The sequence below is a fragment of the Marmota monax genome, unplaced genomic scaffold (assembly GCF_021218885.2).
Source record: "Marmota monax isolate L192 unplaced genomic scaffold, Marmota_monax_Labrador192_F-V1.1 WCK01_AAM20220418_F8-fsc00025, whole genome shotgun sequence".
NCBI lineage: Eukaryota > Metazoa > Chordata > Mammalia > Rodentia > Sciuridae > Marmota > Marmota monax.
In genome coordinates, this window is record NW_026691950.1 from 17,418,239 (window position 1) to 17,438,384 (window position 20,146).

General features: G+C 36.1%; 1 non-coding gene across 1 annotated transcript; it reads left to right on the forward strand.

Annotated features, from left to right (window-relative positions):
• Positions 1-17,482: 17,482 nt before the first annotated feature.
• On the forward strand, positions 17,483-17,589 carry LOC124075747 (U6 spliceosomal RNA). The gene has a single exon (XR_006846152.1). It is a non-coding gene; the product is annotated as a U6 spliceosomal RNA (small nuclear RNA).
• Positions 17,590-20,146: the final 2,557 nt, after the last annotated feature.

Consider the following 20,146-nt stretch of genomic DNA (forward strand, 5'->3'; position numbering starts at 1 on the left):
TTGCAGAATCACATTAGTTACACATCCATTGATTTACATATTGCCATACTAGTGTCTGTTGTATTCTGCTGCCTTTCCTATCCTCTACTATCCCCCCGAGAGGAGGAAATATTTTAAAAGAGAAGGTTTATTGGCTTTGAAGATGGAGGAAGGGAGCTACCAACCAAGAGTGTATTGGAAGGACTCTAGAAACTGATAAATGCCTTCACCTGACAGCCAAGAAAAAATTGTGAATCTCAGTCCGAAAACCACAAGGAATTGAATTCTGCCAACAAATGGAATGAGCAAAGAGACAGATTTTCCACAAAGAACTTCCAATGAGATACGTTATGGGGTTGGAGTCTGAACTACAGAGCTGTATGATAATAACTTTTTGTTTTTATGAGCCACTAAATTATTGTAATTTGTCATGGCAGCAGTAGAAAACTAATGCCCCAACATTTAACATTTAATATTTGTCTGACATAGAAACATACAATACAAACTTAATTAAATATGACTCACTCTCTCATTAAAAACATTAAAAAAATAGACTCAAGTTTCTTTGCCTTCTGAATTTAACCACTATTCACTAAAATTGTGCTGTTGAGAAGAATACAAGAGCCAACAGTTATTTTGTGGTGGCAGAATGAGGGTTATAACGTGTATGGAGAAAGCAAAAGAGCAAGAATTCCCTCGATTCAGAGATGGCACCAGCAGAGTAAATACTCCAAGAAGTAACTGAAATAATAACCTTATAAATTGTATTTAGTGCTTCTCAAAGTTATTTGTTCTCAGAAGCTTTTATTTTTCATGTAAAATAATTTATTATTCTCTGAATATAAACAAGAATTATCATCTTTAGCACAACACTGTCATTTGTTTAAACTGAGTTTCTTTTCTTTATCCCATAGAAGAATCAGTAAGCTTTCTAAATAGAAAGAATAATAAAGTGATAAACATATTAAGCAATCACAAAGGCCATATGGTTACTACTTGTGCCACAAGGATAATATTCTACTAGAGCAGACTGTAACCTGGCAGGTCCATTTGTTCCGTTGAGAATATCAAAATAAAAACGAATATATTTAACTGTTCTTTTAAGAAAATACAAAAAAAAAAATCTTTGGTTGTTTCTTTAAGAAAACACACACACACACACAAACACACACACAAAAAAAAACTTTAACTGTTCCTTTAAGAATATTAAAATACAAGGGGTTGGGGTTGTAGCTCAGTGGTAAAGTTCTCATCTAGCATGTGTGAGGCACTGGGATCAAACCTCAGCACCACATAAAATAAATAAATAAAATAAAGGTATTGTGTGCATCTACAACTAAAAAAATATATATTAAGATATATTAAAATACAAAAAAAAATATTTAGCTGTTTTTGGTGACAACTTTTTATTTTGCTATATTTAAAACTTTTACTTTCTTTGTATACATGCCAAAATACTGCTACAATATTAATAGATTAGAAACTTCTAAAATCTATGTCTTTGATCTCATGAGAATATTTTGTCATTGAAGTCTCTAATTTTAAAAGTTGAGAATTTCATATCATCTCAAAGATGGTAATATTTTACCAACAACAATAACAAATACTTTTCTAGTTTTTTATTCTCATCCCTTCCAAAAGGCTTAAGGATTTCTATGAAGCAAGAAAGAAATCCATGATACAGACAATTCTCACTTTTCTTGGTCATGAAAACTTCAGTTCACTTTTACTTATACATTCATTCAACTGAAAAACCAGCCTCTACCTCAGAGCAAAGCCTGTCCAAGGAAGGGACATGACCTTAGTCCTTGGAAAAACCCACAGAGCACTCCTAAGCACATTCCCACCCTGCTGAGTTGTTTATCTACAAATAACAGGAGAGATCTGCTGCGCCAGGGGTCCCTGACTCAGTCAGGCTAGGTGGGGATCCATAGCAGCCCCCTAGCAGCCACCAATCAGCATGAGACAGGGAAATACCTGGGAAGATAACCAGATAACCCTCCCAGTGGTTTATGGTGGTTAATAACAAGTTGGGAAAACATGTAGTTCAGCACGTACACCCCTCTTGGCTCAAACCAATCAGTTCAAACAAATACCCCTTTGTACTGACCAATCACCCCTACCCAACTTGTTCCCGCCAGTGAATGTGCTAATCATGTTTTAGAGTTGTTATTTGATTTTCCCGTGGTGTGTGATGATTTGCTAAAAGAGGCTATGATGTATGTGAAGTCCCTGACCTCTCCAAAAATATGTATAAAAATGATGCAAACCCTGGGCTCGGGGCCTCTCAGCGTCACCAGTTGCTGTGTGTGTGCGCGGATGACCGAGCTAGCTCCCAATAAACACCTCTTTGCTGCTTGCATCGATCTTGGGTCTCTGGTGGTCTTTGGGGGTCCCAAATTCGAGCATAACACAACAAGTGAGATAATTTAAATTGAATAAAATAATAACCCAACTGGGTTACTAGACCACTAATTTTATTCTTAACTTAGTAAATAATTTGAAGTCTAATAAATCAAACTGGAAGCTCTAAAAACAAATTTTATCTATTCTGTTATACAATCCTTCACAACAGCTTTGCTATCTTCTAAAAAAAAACTAATAGGAAGATAGACTTCCAATTATAATTTCATTCTAACACTGATCTCATAGGGATTGATTTTTAAATTCCATATTGTGAAGCAAAAGACTTTTATTGTTGCAAGACTCAAAAGTTCACTGTCACAACATGTTTATTTTAAATATTCTATCCAATATTAAAGACAGCAAAGCGTCATTAAAGTCATTGTTACTAAAATCCCGGCATTCAACATTTTAATGCTGTGACAGTAGCATTAAAAATTGTGCCAAAAAAAAATCAAAGAGTGTATAATGTTTTCAATGCCAGCTGAAATGTAACAATAGAAGAAAGTTTCAATCTGTAATTTGAAATTTTTCATCATGAGTGCTTTAATTTTTACCTTAGCCTCTTATTTCAGGCCCTCTTCTCATCACATCATTGAAAGTCTTGTCTTTATGTATGAAATATGTGAAATGTGGCACAGTCAATCCATTATTTCAGCCAGCATAGCAGCTGATATCAACCACTATTAGGCTGATGTAACCTGCATCAATCATGAAAATGACTAAAATGGACGGTTTTACCAGGGACTAGTGTCATCACGATCAGCTACAGAAAGACTTGGCTGACTGTAGAGACCTAAGTGATCTAAGCACTTATGCCTCCAACCATGCGTAAGCTAAAATTAATTAAATCATGTCTAGAAGTAGAACTGGGTACTCTTGAAGGGACAGTTATCTTAAACACCTCAAAACACATCCTCTCAGAGACTGGTTAGACTCTATGGAAATAATCCTTCTTACAGATGAGACCATTATTAGTCTAACAATTGCCTTTATTTCTTGACTATTAGAGTCTTGATAAAGATGATGCAAGAATATGGAAAGGATGATCTGTTAAAAGAGGAAAATTTTCTCCTCTTCAAAAATATTGTATTTCATACACTCCAATAAGCTGAGTCACGTATTTGACTGAGTCATTATGAACACTAAAATTGGAGATGAAAATTAGATTTCCCATTTGCAGACTTTTTTTCTACCTACACAAGGCCACATGTCAATGAGACCTAGTTTAGTAACTTTAGATATTATTTTCTGTTTTTCTTATTTGCATGGGAGGTAAGGATTAAACTGCCTGTTCACCTGTGAGCCTTCCAGAGCCCCATGGAAATTGGCTGTGTCCAACTGCTTAAGCCAATCAATGCACGTTAGAATGTGAAGGGGTCCAACACTAGGCCATTACTACAGAAAGGCTGTGACAGGAGTCTGTTATGTCAAGGAAGGGTCTGGTGCCTCCTTCACCATGGTGGGTGAATAGACTAGAAACTATGGTTGCCATTTAGTGATACTACTGCTGCATCCCAGCTCCTCACTGTGCTCACCAAGGCAGGGATTAAAGATTTCCTCATGGTGATTCATTAAAGACCCAACTCCACAGCCAGACTACTGGTAAAATAGATTGGCTTTGCTGTCCTTGAATGTCATGGTCAATTGTGGGTCAGAATGGCTCTGGTTTCTGTGAGTTCTTCTCAACAAAGTGTTTCCGCAAGTTTAACTGGTGTGTACAGTATTACAATTTACCTCATTTGACCAGACTGTTCTGGTGTCTCAACTACCACAAGCCTGTCTGTTCTTGAAACCTGAAAGAGCACAACTTAGATACCATTTTACATAGTTCAACAAGAACCAAATTTCCAGACATTTTTGACGAAAACAGAGCTCTTGCCAAGAAAACAAATATTGGCAACAGAAGAGAAAGAGCTTAAGTTTTTACTGGCAAAGTTTGAAGAACCTGAAATTTCTCAGGAGAAATGTTTCATATTTAGGGTCTTTCATCAGAAAATACTATATATCCTTTTATAAACTAGAAGGCAAAATAATGTACTCAAAAGATCTCTGGAGTAGGAGTCAATAGACAAAGATCATAGAACTGACTGAAAACAATCAGCGAAATTACCTCAAGCAGATCAGTTAAATCTATTGAAAAGAAACTTTGTAAGAAGAATTGACAGGGCGAATGAAGAATATCTAACTCATGTGTATTCTGTGGCTCAAAACTTGCAGTCAGTAGAGAGCATGTGTAAATATAGTCCCATATGCTCAAAGAGGGGCACCCACACATATGCATTTTGGAATGCCCACTAATTCATAAGTATAAGGAAAGTGTGCATTTTACCATGGATACTCTAATGTCTATGTATCCATTCCATTGTTGGATGAGGAAGTGATTGAGACTCTTTTGTACTCTTCCCTTAACTAAAATGTACACAGCAGCTCACATAACAAAATTAACACATAAAGTATAAAAATAAAGACAATGAATATCCACTACCTCTTTAATTATTACCTGAACAGCCTTCAAGAAACTATTTAGATGGAAAAATAAAACTTTTTCCATGTAATAATACATTAATCTCCCATGCCATTTTTTTCCCGAAGAACTCAAAAGTACCTTGCAAGATTCCATTTGCCCTTTTGAAAGCTTTAATCCCCCATAAAGCAAGGAAGATGTCTAGATATAAAATAGATATGTTCACAAACAGTAATAAGAGTGCTGCTCGAAATCTGGATTTTAAGAAGAAATCCCTCTGGAATATCAGGCTCAGTTTGACAATTTCAGTTTTTGTTTTTGTCCTGGTCTTTATCAGGATTTTTTTTTTTTTTTTTTTTTTTGTATTTAGAGAAGACTTTTCATCTTATTTATTTTCCAAATTCAATATTTAGCATTCTTATCATTGGTGTTTGTAAAATATTGTATTTAATTATGGCAAGCTCTTAGTTATTTTAAGTTAGGGGATTCTTTTGTTGTTTATTATTGAAGTGACTAATATTTTCTCAGAGCACTGTCTCCCAAGGAGTGTATTAGGACACTTTGTTTGATTGATATCTTGGTTCCCTAACTACTCTTTCCCTCTATCTTTCACCAAGAAGTAAAGGGTGAAATGTAGACAATAGAAGTAGAGATAACCACCAAGGAATGAGAAAGGAGGGTGCCAGATATGTGTGAGTGTGTGAATATGAGTGTGTGTACGTGTGTGTGTGTGTATTCTTGCAATCTTTGCAGCTGCTAGTTGTCATCTCTTTTCCTCTTCAGTATTTCTTTATCCAAATCTCTACCAGTCCTGACAAGGTCACAGATGTCTCACAGACTGAGAACCACTGGGAAACAGTGGTTTATAGAAACACTACAGTGGAGAAAAACAAAAACACACCCTAAGGAGGAGAGCTGGTCTTGTCTTGACAAGATGGTGGCAGTTCAAATTGGCTCTGTGTCTCTTCAAAGAACAATTGGAACGGCCTTCCAGAGTCATGCTCTGTCTCTGCATGGTTCTAGTGTATTGTTTTGTGGCAATATTCCCATTGGTTCTCCTGTGTCATAATTAAACTTTAAAAGTTCTTGATCCTTTTACCAAATTACACAGTATTATACAAATTTACAAAGCATTGCAAAATACATTTTCATATGGATTTAACTGAACAACATCTCTCCAGTACCTCATTTTAGATACGTTTTTGCTTAATTCAAGAGTGATAGTTTTGCATTGATTTATATTCAATAGAAAGGATATATTATCCTAGGTAGACAGCTAAGAAATGAATCACAGAGTCTTCTTTCTATCTTGGAAGATATGACAATCATCCAAATTTCCTGATTCTGTATAAATAAATAGCAGAGTCTTCAGAAATGTACTTATCTCTTTAGAAGCATGAATTACTAGGTGACAAACACATTTTTTTTAAATCCAGAGTGGGTTCAGAGTACAACAATCTGTTCAAACTGAAACTCTTACTGACCAACTTATTGGTTTATTATAAAAATACTGAGCATGTGTGCTTGTGTAAAGAACTATATTAAATGTTAAAAGAAATAGACTTACTTTCAAAACTTTAGCCTTTGGGTGAAAAGGCAGACAACAATAACACAGGTCAGTATAAAATAAGATAGAATATAGAAGTAGGTGCAAAAAATACTTAAAGTTGTAGAAATGATGAGAAGAAACAGATGCATTTGCTTGGGGAGAACCATGAAAAATTAACTGAAATGGGTCTAGAAATGTTGATACAATTGTGGTATGTGCAGATAAGTGTGAAAAGGCATTCCAAACAGAGAGAATTGAGTGAGCAAAGCCTGGAAGTAGTAAAGGGTCAGACATGTTTACTCTACTCTGGCTAGTCACACGGCTTAATGGCAGTACAATAATGAACATTAAGGAGTTTCTACTTTATGGAGTTCACAGTATGGTAATGATCTGGGAATAATAAGTTGAAAAGGTTTGCTAGTAAGAGCAGCACCAGGCATTAGGTTCATAAAAGAAAGAATATTGAAAGCCAGGCTAAGGAGGTCAATTGGGGAAACTCTGGGTAGGAGTGTGTGTGTGTGTGTGTGTTTTCACCCTACATGCAAACACTTAAAGAAAAATAATCATAGATGTGATCTGAAAGGTTAATTTGGCTGAAATATAGGATATGAAGTTGGGAGAATAGTAGACATAATCAGGCCAGGGAGGCATTTCCTTTTGTGTATCATTTACTCGTTTTTTTTAAAGTAAGGCAGTCTTTTTTAAAATCTCTCTCCCCTTTAATATTCTTCTTCTTCTTTTTTTCCTTTATAATGGAAGGTGGATAAAGATGAGCAGGATCTTTTGCCTGTCTTCACCTGCCACCTGCTTAGGTTTCTCTTATCATATATCTTACATGCTGTGTCTCTGCTTCTCACTACTTATTCCTGAATCCATTGTTTTTCTGTAATCTCCTTTGTCCCTGATGCCAATCCCAAACATTCCAAGGCTGGCCTAATATATTACTGCCCGCTTTCAAACTCTGATCTTTAAGTTCTTATATGGATGTATGTTTCATTCAGGTTGGCAGTTCAATTTATTATAAGCAGAGTTTCCACTGACAGAATCATATATTCAGGCCTTTTCATTTTAAAAAATATATATAAAAGAATAGAAAGTGGTACCTCAGATAAAAAGGCTGCCCAGTTACAAGATGGGATAGGACCAGATGTATGGGTGTGTAGGCAAAGGATCAGGAATCATAGTAGATAAGATGACAATGAGTCACCAGTGTGGGACTGTAGTGAAGAAAGGGAACATGATACTGGGATACATGAGTAGGATCGTAAAATGTACAAACTAGAAGGTACTCAGCATTCATCAGTCCCCATGGATCTGGGCTTAGCACCAAAAAAAAGAGCATGGTGACAGAGACAGCCTGAGGTGTAATTGCAAGATAAATGAATTAGGGCTACAGATCAGGCTTTTCCATATGCTGCTAGCCCTTGCTGATGTCCTCACCTCCAGGCACTAAGCACTCAGTTCTACCACATGTATTCTGTCACCCAGGCACCCTCCCACATGCTAATACCACCCTCACTTTCTATGATGCCAGAATTTGAAGTCTGACTCCCAGCATGCTGACAAACCATTTGAGAAAAAGCAAGTAGTTTTGTTTTCCAAGGAAAGCTCAGAATATGAAGACATATACCCAGTGTAATGGTTCCACAATGGTGCAAATTCAGACTCCATGGCATGCCATATTGGGATGAAAAATGTAATAAGGATGGCTTTCTATTTTCTTCTTCTGTAAAAAAAAAATATTTAAACTGAAATTGCATTATACATACAACTATCTACTATAATATATAAATCTGGCATAAAATATTTTAGACTGACCTTCAGAAATTAAATGGTGTAAAAAAAATAGAATTCATTTAATTCCAAAGTATAATGCCCTGCATTTTTTCTTGCTGAATTTCACATTATTTGTTTCTTACAAGTTCTGCAAGTTGATAATAATTTAAATTCAGATTATACTCTGTAGATCCCATACCATCTAATAATCCTATATATTCATACAGTTTCCAGTTTGAAGGTCAGGCCATTCACTAAAATATTTTAAAATATCAAACCAGACTGAAAAGCAGTTGATCTCACTCACCCCTTTTTTCTAGACTAGTAAATATGGCTCTTTATATTGATTGTAAGAATCAATTCTCTTAATATGTTTATGAATGTCTCAGAATACACAAAAATCTTCAAAACTACATTTTGGAAAATACGATCTCAACAGGATGACTCCCCACACATCAAACTAAGTAGTAAGTCCTTTTAAACCCACAATCTCCGTAGGGGGTTCAATTTAAAGCAGATCTTACAGCTAGGGTGACTTTCTTTCATTTTATTACTCTTGAGAGTTAAAATCTGTCCTCTACATATGCAAATTATTTGTTTATTCGACAAATTTTTTTATGATTCCTTATGCCAGTGTAGACAATGTCTTTGCTTTCATGGAATTTAAACTCTAGTTGAAGAGGAAAGACAATGAACAGATAAAATAACTATCAGAAGAAGAGATTTGCTTCAAAGAAAATAAAACATGATCCTTGCACAGCAATTGGACAATGTGGTGACACTGCAGATAGAAGGGCAGCAAATGCCACCTTGCAGAGGTGACCTTTGAACTGGGAACTGAATTTTTCCAAGGATCTAGCCATGCAAAGGAGAAACATTTCAGACAGAAGGAAGAGAAAATTCCAAAACCATAATGTAGGGAAGAAGCTTAGAAGAATTGGAAGAAGATTGATATGGCTCCAGTAGAGTAACCAAGAGAGGTGAGAAGAAAGTAAACAGTGAGAAACAGGGAGGGACCAAATGACTTTCTTTCAGGCCTTGGTAAGGAAGTCAGATTTGAATCTGAATTAATGAAGCCATTGAAAAAGTGTAAAGTACAACAGTGAAATTACCTCATTTTTATTTTTAAAAAGATGATTCCAGCTGATACATGAAGTACAGTTTGGGGGTAGGGGGCAAAGGCACTTTATTTGCAATGATCAGCCTTTGATGGAACCCTCTAAGGTGATCATTTACAAGGACTGACTTATCACTAGCTTTCTTTTGATGTGTGAGGCATCATCTCATTGACCATCTTTTCCAAAATATAAAGCAGAAACAGAGGGAGGTGGGGTGAGCAGCACGATATCAGATATCAGGGTGCGTGTTGGGGGAATAGTTATTGGAACAAACCCCAGTGAAAAACTCAGGCTATTTCAGTTGCAGAGACAGCACAACTTGTTTTGTATTGACTATCAAAGGAAAAGGACTGAAAAGTCTGGTCTAACTCTATGTCCCATTAAAGCAGCAAAGTTTTTATATTTATGAAAGAAATTTAAAATCAAAAATAATAATTAAAAATTAATATCCAAAATAATAAAGATATATTAAATTCACTTGTTAAACTACCTGATTGGAAATAAAATCTCCTTTAATTTTAAAATAATAAAACTCAATTCAAAGACATTTATTACATGTGTAATATGTACAAAGCCCTTTGATAAGACTTACAGATAATACAAAAAATACAGTTCCTGCTCTTTGTAACTACTAAAAATAGAAGATATATAATTAACCAGAGAATTAATTTTTGGATAATGCTTTCAAATCAAGTAAAACATTTATTGAATGCCTACCATGAGTACAGCACAGCACTGCTAAGAATAAAGGTGGTTATATAAAGATGAACAAAATGTGCCATTGGCAGCAAGTAATTTAAAATCAAAATGAAAAACATAATTTCTCCTGGAATTAGCTAACAGAAATTATAAAATATACATCTATCCATTCTCTCTTCAATAATTTGGGAATCTCATTACATTGCTCTTGAAATCCATCTCTATACTTGCCCAATGGCATCTGGTAGTCTATATTCCCTTTCTCATTTATATTATGGCTCAGCACAACATGCTGAAGGGACTATAGCAATCAGCACATTGTGTTTTCTTATAGTCATACTTTGCTTGGCTCATGCTGTTTTAGGTAGAGAAGCTGCACTGCTAAATTAAAAGGCTATGTACTCACAGCAAGTGGGTTCTCATGACCTAAATGATTGGAAGGAGAGTAATTTGCTATGCCATCTGAACTCTGAGTGTACAAAGCTGAGTCGTGCTTGGGCACAGCTCTGTGCTTTTCTGTGCATTCATGCGCTAGGATTTCCCATTCCACATAATTAGTCACTTTATATTAAAATAATTAATAAGAAAAGGCTTAGTATCTTGCATGTTGCTGAGGGTCTGTAGACTCTGGCATAAAAATGCTTCAAATGTATCTAGAAAATGTAAAAGTGTTTCAACGCAGCCCTGAGCTGGGCGGGGAGAATACTGAAAGAATGCTTGTGTTTTGTTTGTTTTGTTTTTCCAGAATGACAGAAACTACCTCATCTGTTACTTATAATTGTAGATGTTAAATGCCAATCATCTGTTTTCGTTTTGAAGGGAAATTTTTGTTATATATCAAAGCCAATGGTATATTTATATTATACGATTTGTGGCAAAGACTGATAAAAATGTTTAAGGTTCGGAATTTTTACATATGAGAGCAATTGAAGGGCAAAACACAAGTCTGAAGAAATTGATAAAAAGTCTGATAGAAGAAATTGAGTCTCTGGGATTCTGAGGACAGCTGACTTCTCTATGAGTTCAGATGAGTACCTACAGCCTGGTTCTGGCCCTCACAGTGATAAAAATAACATGTTCCCACACTTATGATGATAGACACCTGTTATTTGGACAATTTCTACCAACAGCAAAAAAAGAAAGAAAGAAAGAAAGTAAAAATCATCATTGCCAGCACTTCCCTCCTCACAGCTGCTTCCTTCCCATACTAATCACAGCGAGGCAGACATCCATTTCAAATTTGACCAGAGAATGCAAATGGAAATAAAAGTCGTCACTAAAGCATCTGAATATCATAACTGTCTGGTGACAGTGATGAAAGAAAATGGGAAATTTTAGAGAAGAAACCAAACTGAAATAGAAACAGAAGGAGGTAAAGAAAAGGTCATAACTTTAAACATTCCTACTTGGTGAATTTGTCCTCAAATTCAGATTCAAATCACCTATAAATACATGACTTAATGTAAAAGGAACCTGAACATGTATGTCTACTTCATTATGACACTGTTTTGTTTACCTAACCTTTAAAGAGTGCCTATAACAAAGGGGAAAATAAAAAGGAGAAATCATTTCTCCTTTCAGGATCACAATGGACTTGGACACTGTCTGTGTGTTCCACAGGTACCAAATGTGTTCACAAATTTCCTAAAAATCATAAGGGAACTTGGACATTTTCCATATAGCAATAGCATACATGGAAGCAAAAATTACTTTCTTTGATTTCTAATTGGAATTTTGTGAACATGTGATAGAGAGAACAATGATAAAAGAATCTCTGGTGAATAGTTGTGATGAATTATTAATGCTTTTAATAACAATTATTTTAGAAACAAATCAAGTTATGAATTTTAAAAATCTTCAAGCTCTTCTCTATCTTTGCCCTTTTCTAATTCACCTTTCATGCAACTATATTGTGACTTTTAAAAACTCAAACATGTTCAAGAGCTTCATTATTTACATAATCCTTGAAGGACTCTCATTTGCCTAAGGACAAATCCAAACTCCTTATCAGAGCACAGGAGACCTTCAGCATCCCAGCCCTAGACTACCTTTTCAGCCTCATTTTTCATCTAGCACCTCATTTCCTTGTACCAACACACACCCACTCTTCCCAACCTCAAACCATAAAACACTGCGTGACTGGCAGTTCCTCAAAAATGCCAGAATATTTCACACTGCCTTGCCTTGCATGCACTTCTTCTGCCAAGAGTGCTCTTCCCATCTTTGCAAGCCTAGCAAACACCTACTCGTCTTTTAAGATTAGACTCGAGTATTACCTTTTCCCTTTTCTTACTTTCTATTTTCTTTTTATTTTTTTGTACTGAAGATGGAATCTAGAGGCACTTTACTATGATGCTACATCCCCAGCATTTTTTTTTTTGTTGTTGTTGTTATTAAGAAAGGTTCTCACTAAGTTGCCTAGCCAGGCCTTGAATTTGTAATCCCCCTTCCTCAGTCTCCTGAATATCTGGGATTACAGGTGTGCACCACTCTGCCCAGCCTAAGTACTACCTTTTCTTAAAAAAAAAAGTTTCTAAATCTGTGACTCCTAGATATCTAACCAAATGGAATTATTATTCCCTTTACAATGTCCATTTAGCATAAGGGACATATTCTCATTTACCTATTGGATTTTATGTCCACACTTCATCATACAACCTTCCCACCACTGCCATGAGTGTTTAAGTGGTCAGAACATTAACCAGAATCATCTCAGATCACCAGTTCTAGCACTGGGCCATTTGGAATTTGTGGAAGGAAGGAAAATGATAGACAGTGAGGGAGGGAAGGAAGGAAGCAAGGCCCGAAAGTCCTAACAACTCTACCTAAAAATATATGTCAAACTTAACAATGTCTGGCTATCTCAGCTTCACTCTTGTTCAAGACACTTTCATCCCTTTTCCCTACAGCAGCCTCTCGCTGGTCCCCTTGCTTCTATTTTTGCTTTGCTATGGGCTATTGTTCACATAGCTTCCAGAGTAATATTTCTGAAAAGTCAGTTCACACTACTTTTTTGCTAACCCTTCCATGGCATGCACATAGATGAAAGCATCTTTACATGCCGTGCCAGCCCACCTCCCCAATCTCATCTTGCAAGGCGCTTCTCCTACTTCAGTACCATCTAGCAACACTGTCCTTATTTCTTTCCTCCTAAGACATCAAAGACTTCCTGCCCCTGGGCCTTTGCACTTAATGTATTAGGAATATTCTTCCCCAGATCATCACACGGATGCTTTCGTCTCATCACTCAGAGACAATTTCAAATAGAATTCTTGAAATGGTGTCCCCTCTGACTACCCTGGTCGGTATAGTCCCAGTCTTCTCTCAGATACCATAATTCTTGAAACAGAACTTACTACTCTCTAAGGTTATCTTTCATTTGTCTATTTAGTCATTTCCTGCCTGTGCCTACCCCTGGGAGAATGAAGAACTTTGTCTTTTACATCAATCTATTCCAGATCAAATAAAACTGCACACACAGTGTGCAGTGTTATGGTCACTTAATACTTATTTGCTGAAAGGAAGAGAAATATTTAGACACTGATATACTCTTATATTTTTCTAGTTCATTTGTTCTGTCATTTGCCTAGATAATGTTCACCATTTCATTTCTTTCTCCTCAAATGAATTTTCCTATAAAAGTCCTGGAGTCTCCATTTGACTCCACCCAAGACCCATGTTTTACTCTCTTCTTTGCTGCTCCACCTTCTGGGAATTGACCTCCATAAATACATCATCTGGGGTGCTTGGCTTCCCAGAGTTTGCCCTTGGGAGTCTTTGGCAGGACATCAAAAAGCAGAAGAAAGAGGTCCCCAATAGTTTCTTCTGCCTCCTGCCTGCTGTGGACTATGGTTCTGCCGGTTTGAGCATCCTTCCAAATCCACAGCTTCAGAGGGCAGCTCTTCCCCTTTTCTCCTTCCCATTCCAAGAAGAGAAATCGCTTTCTGCTGTTGCTCGTTTCCTTTGTGACTTCGTAACCCTTTCCCCACATTAATAATGCTCTTGAACCATCTGTGTTAGAATCTATTTCCTGATGTGACCTGGACTAAGACGTTCAACCTAAAATAAATGAAAGCTGGTGATGTTGCTTTGCACTATACTAAGAAAACTGTGATAACTGAAAGAATTCCCACAAGCTGCTCTACTCACCACATCTACAAGCATTCTCCTATCATCCTGCCTGAAACTACAGAGCTGCCTATCCAAAAAGTTTTAATTAATATATATATATATATATTTAACTTTGAAATAAATTCTCAACTCTTTTACTGACAAATTTTAAGTATGTTTGGAATGCAAGGGTATATAAATCTGCTTCTGAACAGTACCATTGTTTTAATAGAAATACCCATCAAGTATTTCTGATGAGAATTTAATGATTCCCATTAAAACGAACTGTAAATATAAAATCTTGAGGATTTTAAAGTTTAGACAAAAAAAGAAAGAATGTAAAATCAGTGATGATTTTGTGCCATTGCATGTTGAAATTATAATATTTTATATATTGATTAGGAAATTACACGAGAAACTAATTCATCTGTTTATTTTACTTTTTCAAATGTGAATACTGGGAACATTTAGATTCCTTGTATAACTCATGTTATTCTTCTGCAGCATAGTGCTGCTCCAAATCTGTGCTCTGTGCTCCTAATTTAAGTCAATCCCTCATTTGTGCTTAGTTCACATCCCCATCACCTGCTCAAATACACCCCACTCGAGCAATTTTCTGCTTTCTCTCCAGAATTGTCAGTTTCTCTTCCCAATTGAATTATTTTCATCTGCACATAGGCATGCTATTGTTCCTCCCATTCAAAAAGAAATATCCTAACCTCATTTCAACTGCAATTTGCTACTCCCTTGATATAAAATTCCCCTGGATGTGTTCTCCACACAGTCTCCAATCCCACTCTTGTCATTCTTTTAAAACCACCCTGTTCCTTTCACTGAAACAGCTCTCATCAGAGTTAACCTAAAACTTCTCATTGTCCACCCATTGCATCTACTGATTGGAAATGTTAGTTGTTCTACCAAATGGATATTAAAAAGTTGCTAACTTCATCCTCCTGATGTACTTTCTTCTTTCTAATTTACAGGGCATTGCTCTCTGTAGATGGTGGTATTAAGAAGACAGAAGTGATAAAAAGTGATCTATTGAGAAATTTCAGCCTAACAATCATCTTGAAAACAGACCAGTTTACAACAGTGGCTTTTATGAGGCTTTCACTGCGGAATGGAGTTACAAGCTGCCTCTGATATCTACTACTAAAGAAATTAAATAAAGGCATAGAATATCCCAACCAGAAGGAAATCATCTAGTTCGTTCCTTTCCCCAGCTATTCAGTGGTACAGCTGGAACTCAGAGTACTTTTCTCCTAATCAAGGGTTATTCCCAGTACCCCACTGATTGCTATTATGTGCACTCAATAGTGGATTATAAACATCAACTATTGTTAGCTGACAACAAGCGTTGTGTGTGTTTGTAATACAGTTATGAAGAAAGTATAGCACATTTTCTCCTGGAAAGTGTAGTATGCCCCTAGGCAAGCAAAACCACATAAAAGTATTTTACCTATTACTTAAAGTGCAATATGAATAGTGTTTTAGCACCTAGTCACCACTTGTAAAAACACCTCCATGGGAAACAGCATATGAGGCTGTAATTCATTACACTGAGTGTGTACACCTGTTTCAGCTCCACAAGCAAGAGAGGGAAACCCTCAGAATCCTTCTTCTGTTTCTTCATGGGAATGTGCATCAAAACAACAGTGGTGGCTGGAGCAGAGGGAAGTGCAGCATTTCTTGACAGTTGAGAAAACAGACTTTAATGTGTTTGCTGTTAACATATCGTCATCAACAGAGTAATAGTTATTGTTTTATACTTAAGGTTTTGAAGTATTACTAAAAATAAATGCTAATGTTCTGCTTGATTTAATAAATAATACTGAATTATGTATTGCAATCTGTTTTAGTCAGCTTCTGCACTGCCGTGTCCAAAAGATCTGACAAGAAAAATTAGAGGGGAAAGTGTTTATTTTAGGGTTCAGAATTTCAGAGGTCTCAGTCAATAGATACATGACTCCATTGCTCTGGGCCTAAAATGAAGCAGAACATCATGGTGGAAGTGTAAGATGGAGGATAGAGGCTCAGGCAATGGCCACCAAGAAGCAGAAAAAGACTAAGCTCAGTCCACAAAATACATACTCCAAAGGCCCCACCCAGTGCCCCACCTCCTCCAGCCAAACCCTACCTGCATCTACTGATTGGAAGTGTTAGTTGTTCTATCAAATGGATATTAAAAAGTTGATAACTTCATCCTCCTGATGTACTTTCTTCCTTCCAATTTACCATAGTTACCACTCAGTTAATCCCTATCAGGGGATTAGTTCACTGATTGGATTAAGGCTCTCAACCCAATCATTTCAGCTCTAAACTTTCTTGCATTGTCTCACACATGAGCTTCTGGTGCATACCTAATACCCCCATTAAGAAAACTAACACCCTCCTTCTCTATATTTTTAGCTTTTGTACATGTGATAGGTTCTTCCCAGGTTCTTCCCCATTCTATTCTCTAAAACATGTGATTGTGTTGATTTATATGGCAAAAGAGGCTTTGCAGAAGAGACCAAGTATAAGGATCTTGAGAAGTGAGATTATGCACCCTTAAAAGCTGAGAACTTTTCCCAGCTATAAACAGCTATAATCCCAACTATGGAAAGGGGGTGAAAAACTGAGATGTGAAATGGTTTCTATTCACTATTGCTGGCTTTGAAAACATTAGATGAGGGCAAACATATTCAGTTGGCATCTAGAAGCTGGGAAAGGAAAGGAAACAGATTCCACAGGAGCCTCCAGAGAAGATCATAACCCTAATAATTCCTTGGTTTTAGTCTGTGAGATTTCTGACCTATAGATAATAAATGTGTATTATTATAAGCCCCTTAATATAGGATAACTTGTTTGGGCACAGAAAGAAAATTCATAATATGTTTGTCAAGAAGTACTTTCTCACAGTCTATAACCCAGGTATTAACTTGGACCTCCCTGCTTGTTAAAATCAGGATAACAAATGAAAATTCCGGTCCAATGGTTATGAAACCCAAAATTTGAATGAATAGTAAGGATAGAGGGTGGTTCTCATATGTGCACTTGAATAACTCAATACATTGATAATTTCCTTTCACTGCCCACTCTTAAAATAACATTGACAAGTAGAATTTAGCTGTTTTCCTGTATAACTGCCAAAATAATTTTATGCAAGAGATTTTACTGAAGACTGAAAATCCATGCTATATAAATAAAAAATATATAAAATCAGCTGTTTTTCAAAAAATGTTGATTTATCTTTTCTTTAGTAGTTACAGAATCTGGTCATGTTGTTCTTCCCTCAAGTTTTATTGAATCTACTTTGTAACTTTTTCTCTACTAAACCTCAAAAACCTCCAGTTTTGACTTCCTTCTCCCCACCTAGTTGCTTATTAAGAGTATTCCTTTGTGCTCGCTTCGGCAGCACATATACTAAAATTGGAACGATACAGAGAAGATTAGCATGGCCCCTGCGCAAGGATGACATGCAAATTCGTGAAGCATTCCATATTTTTTCCCAGATATGAAAGATGGAATGGATTGCCAAATCCTGGAAGCCTACAGGACCCCAAACATTCAAAACCGTAATAGACCAACTCCAAGACACATAATTATGAAGATATCCAACATACAGAACAAGGGGAGAATATTAAAAGCTACAAGAGAAAGGAGGCAGATTACATTCAGGGGTAAACCAATTAGGCTAACAGCTGATTTTTCATCACAGACGTTGAAAGCGAGAAGATCCTGGAACAACGTATTTCAAATGCTGAAAAATAATGGATTTCAACCAAGAATACTGTATCCAGCAAAATTAAGCTTCAGATTTGACAATGAAATTAAAATATTTCACAATAAACAAAAGTTAAAAGAATTCACAGCCAGAAAACCAGCACTGCAAGGCATTTTGAGCAAAACACTACAAGAAGAGGAATTGAAAAATAGTGCCCAAAAATAACAGTGGGAGATAACTCAGTAAAGGGAAGGGAAAAAAAATAACCAAAAAGGAAAAACTAGCCATATTAAAATAAATAAATAAACAAGCATGATGGGAAGTACAAACCATATATCAATAGTAACCTTAAATGTTAATGGCTTAAATTCACCAATCAAGAGACATAGGCTAGTAACCTGGATTAAAAAACAAATCCAATAATATGCTGCCTTCAGGAGACTCATCTGACAGGAAAAGACATACACAGGCTGAAGGTGAAAGGTTGGGAAAATCATACCACTCACATGGTCCTTGGAAGCAAGCAGGAGTGGCCATACTCATATAGAATAAAATCAACTTCAAACCTAAGTTAATCATAAGGGATAAAGAAGGACACTATATACTGTTAAAAGGAATCATCCACCAACCAGACATAACAATTATCAATAGGTATGCACCAAACAATGGTGCTGCAACGTTCATAAACTCTCCTCAAGTTCAAGAGTCAAATAGACCACAACACAATATCTATGGGTGACTTCAACACACTGCTCTCTCCGTTGGACAGATCCTCCAGACAAAAGCTGAATAAAGAAACTATAGAACTCAATAACACAATCAATAACCTAGACTTAACCGACATATATAGAATATATCAACCATCATCAAGTGGATACACATTATTCTCAGCAGCACATGGATCCTTCTCAAAGATAGACCATATATTATGCCATAGGGCAACTCTTAGTAAATATAAAGGTGTGGAGATAATACCATGCATCTTATCTGATCATAATGGAATGAAACTGGAAATCAATGATAAAAAAAAGGAATGAAAAATCCTGCATCACCTGGAAAATGAACAATATGTTACTGAATGATCAATGGGTTACAGAAGACATAAAGGAGGAAACCAAAAATTCTTGGAGATAAGTGAAAATACAGACACAACATATCGGAATCTATGGGACACAATGAAAGCAGTTTTAAGAGGGAAATTCATTTCCTGGAGTTCATTCCTCAAAAAAAGAAAAAACCAACAAATAAATGAACTCACATTTCATCTCAAAACCCTAAAAAAGGAAGAGCAAAACAACAGCAAATGTAGTAGAAGGCAAGAAATAATTAAAATCAGAGTGGAAATCAACGAAATTGAAACAAAAAAAAAACATTGAAAAAATTGATAAAACTAAAAGTTGTTTCTTTGAAAAACTAAATAAGATCGACAGACCCTTAGCCATGCTAATGAGGAGAAGAAGAGAGAGAGCTCAAATTACTAACATACGGGATGAAAAAGGCAATATCACAACCGACACTACAAAAACACAGAAGATAATTAGAAATTATTTTGAAACCCTATATTCCAATAAAATAGAAGATAGTGAAGATATCGATAAATTTCTTAAGTCATATGATTTGCCCAGATTGAGTCAGGAAGATACACACAATTTAAACAGACCAATAACAAAGGAGGAAATAGAAGAAGCCATCAAAGGACTACCAACCAAGAAAAGCCCTGGACAGGATGGATATACAGCAGAGTTTTACAAAACCTTCAAAGAAGAATTAATACCAATACTTTTCAAGTTATTTCAAGAAATAGAAAAAGAAGGAGCTCTTCCAAATTCATTCTATGAGGCCAACATCACCCTGATCCCAAAACCAGACAAAGACACTTCAAAGAAAGAAAACTACAGACCAATATCTCTAGTGAACTTAGATGCAAAAATCCTCAATAAAATCCTGGCGAATTGAATACAAAAGTATATCAAAAAAATTGTGCACCATGATCAAGTAGGATTCATCCCTGGGATGCAAGGCTGGTTCAATATACGGAAATTAAAAAATGTTATTCACCACATCAATAGACTTAACCATAAGAACCACATGATCATCTCGATAGATGCAGAAAAAGCACTCAACAAAGTTCAGCATCCCTTTATGTTCAAAACACTAGAAAAACGAGGGATAACAGGAACTTACTTCAACATTATAAAAGCTATATATGCTAAGCCTCAGGCTAGCATCATTCTGAATGGAGAAAAACTGAAGGCATTCCCTCTAAAATCTGGAACAAGACAGGGATGCCCTCTCTCACCACTTCTATTCAATTTAGTCCTCGAAATAGAAGCCAGAGC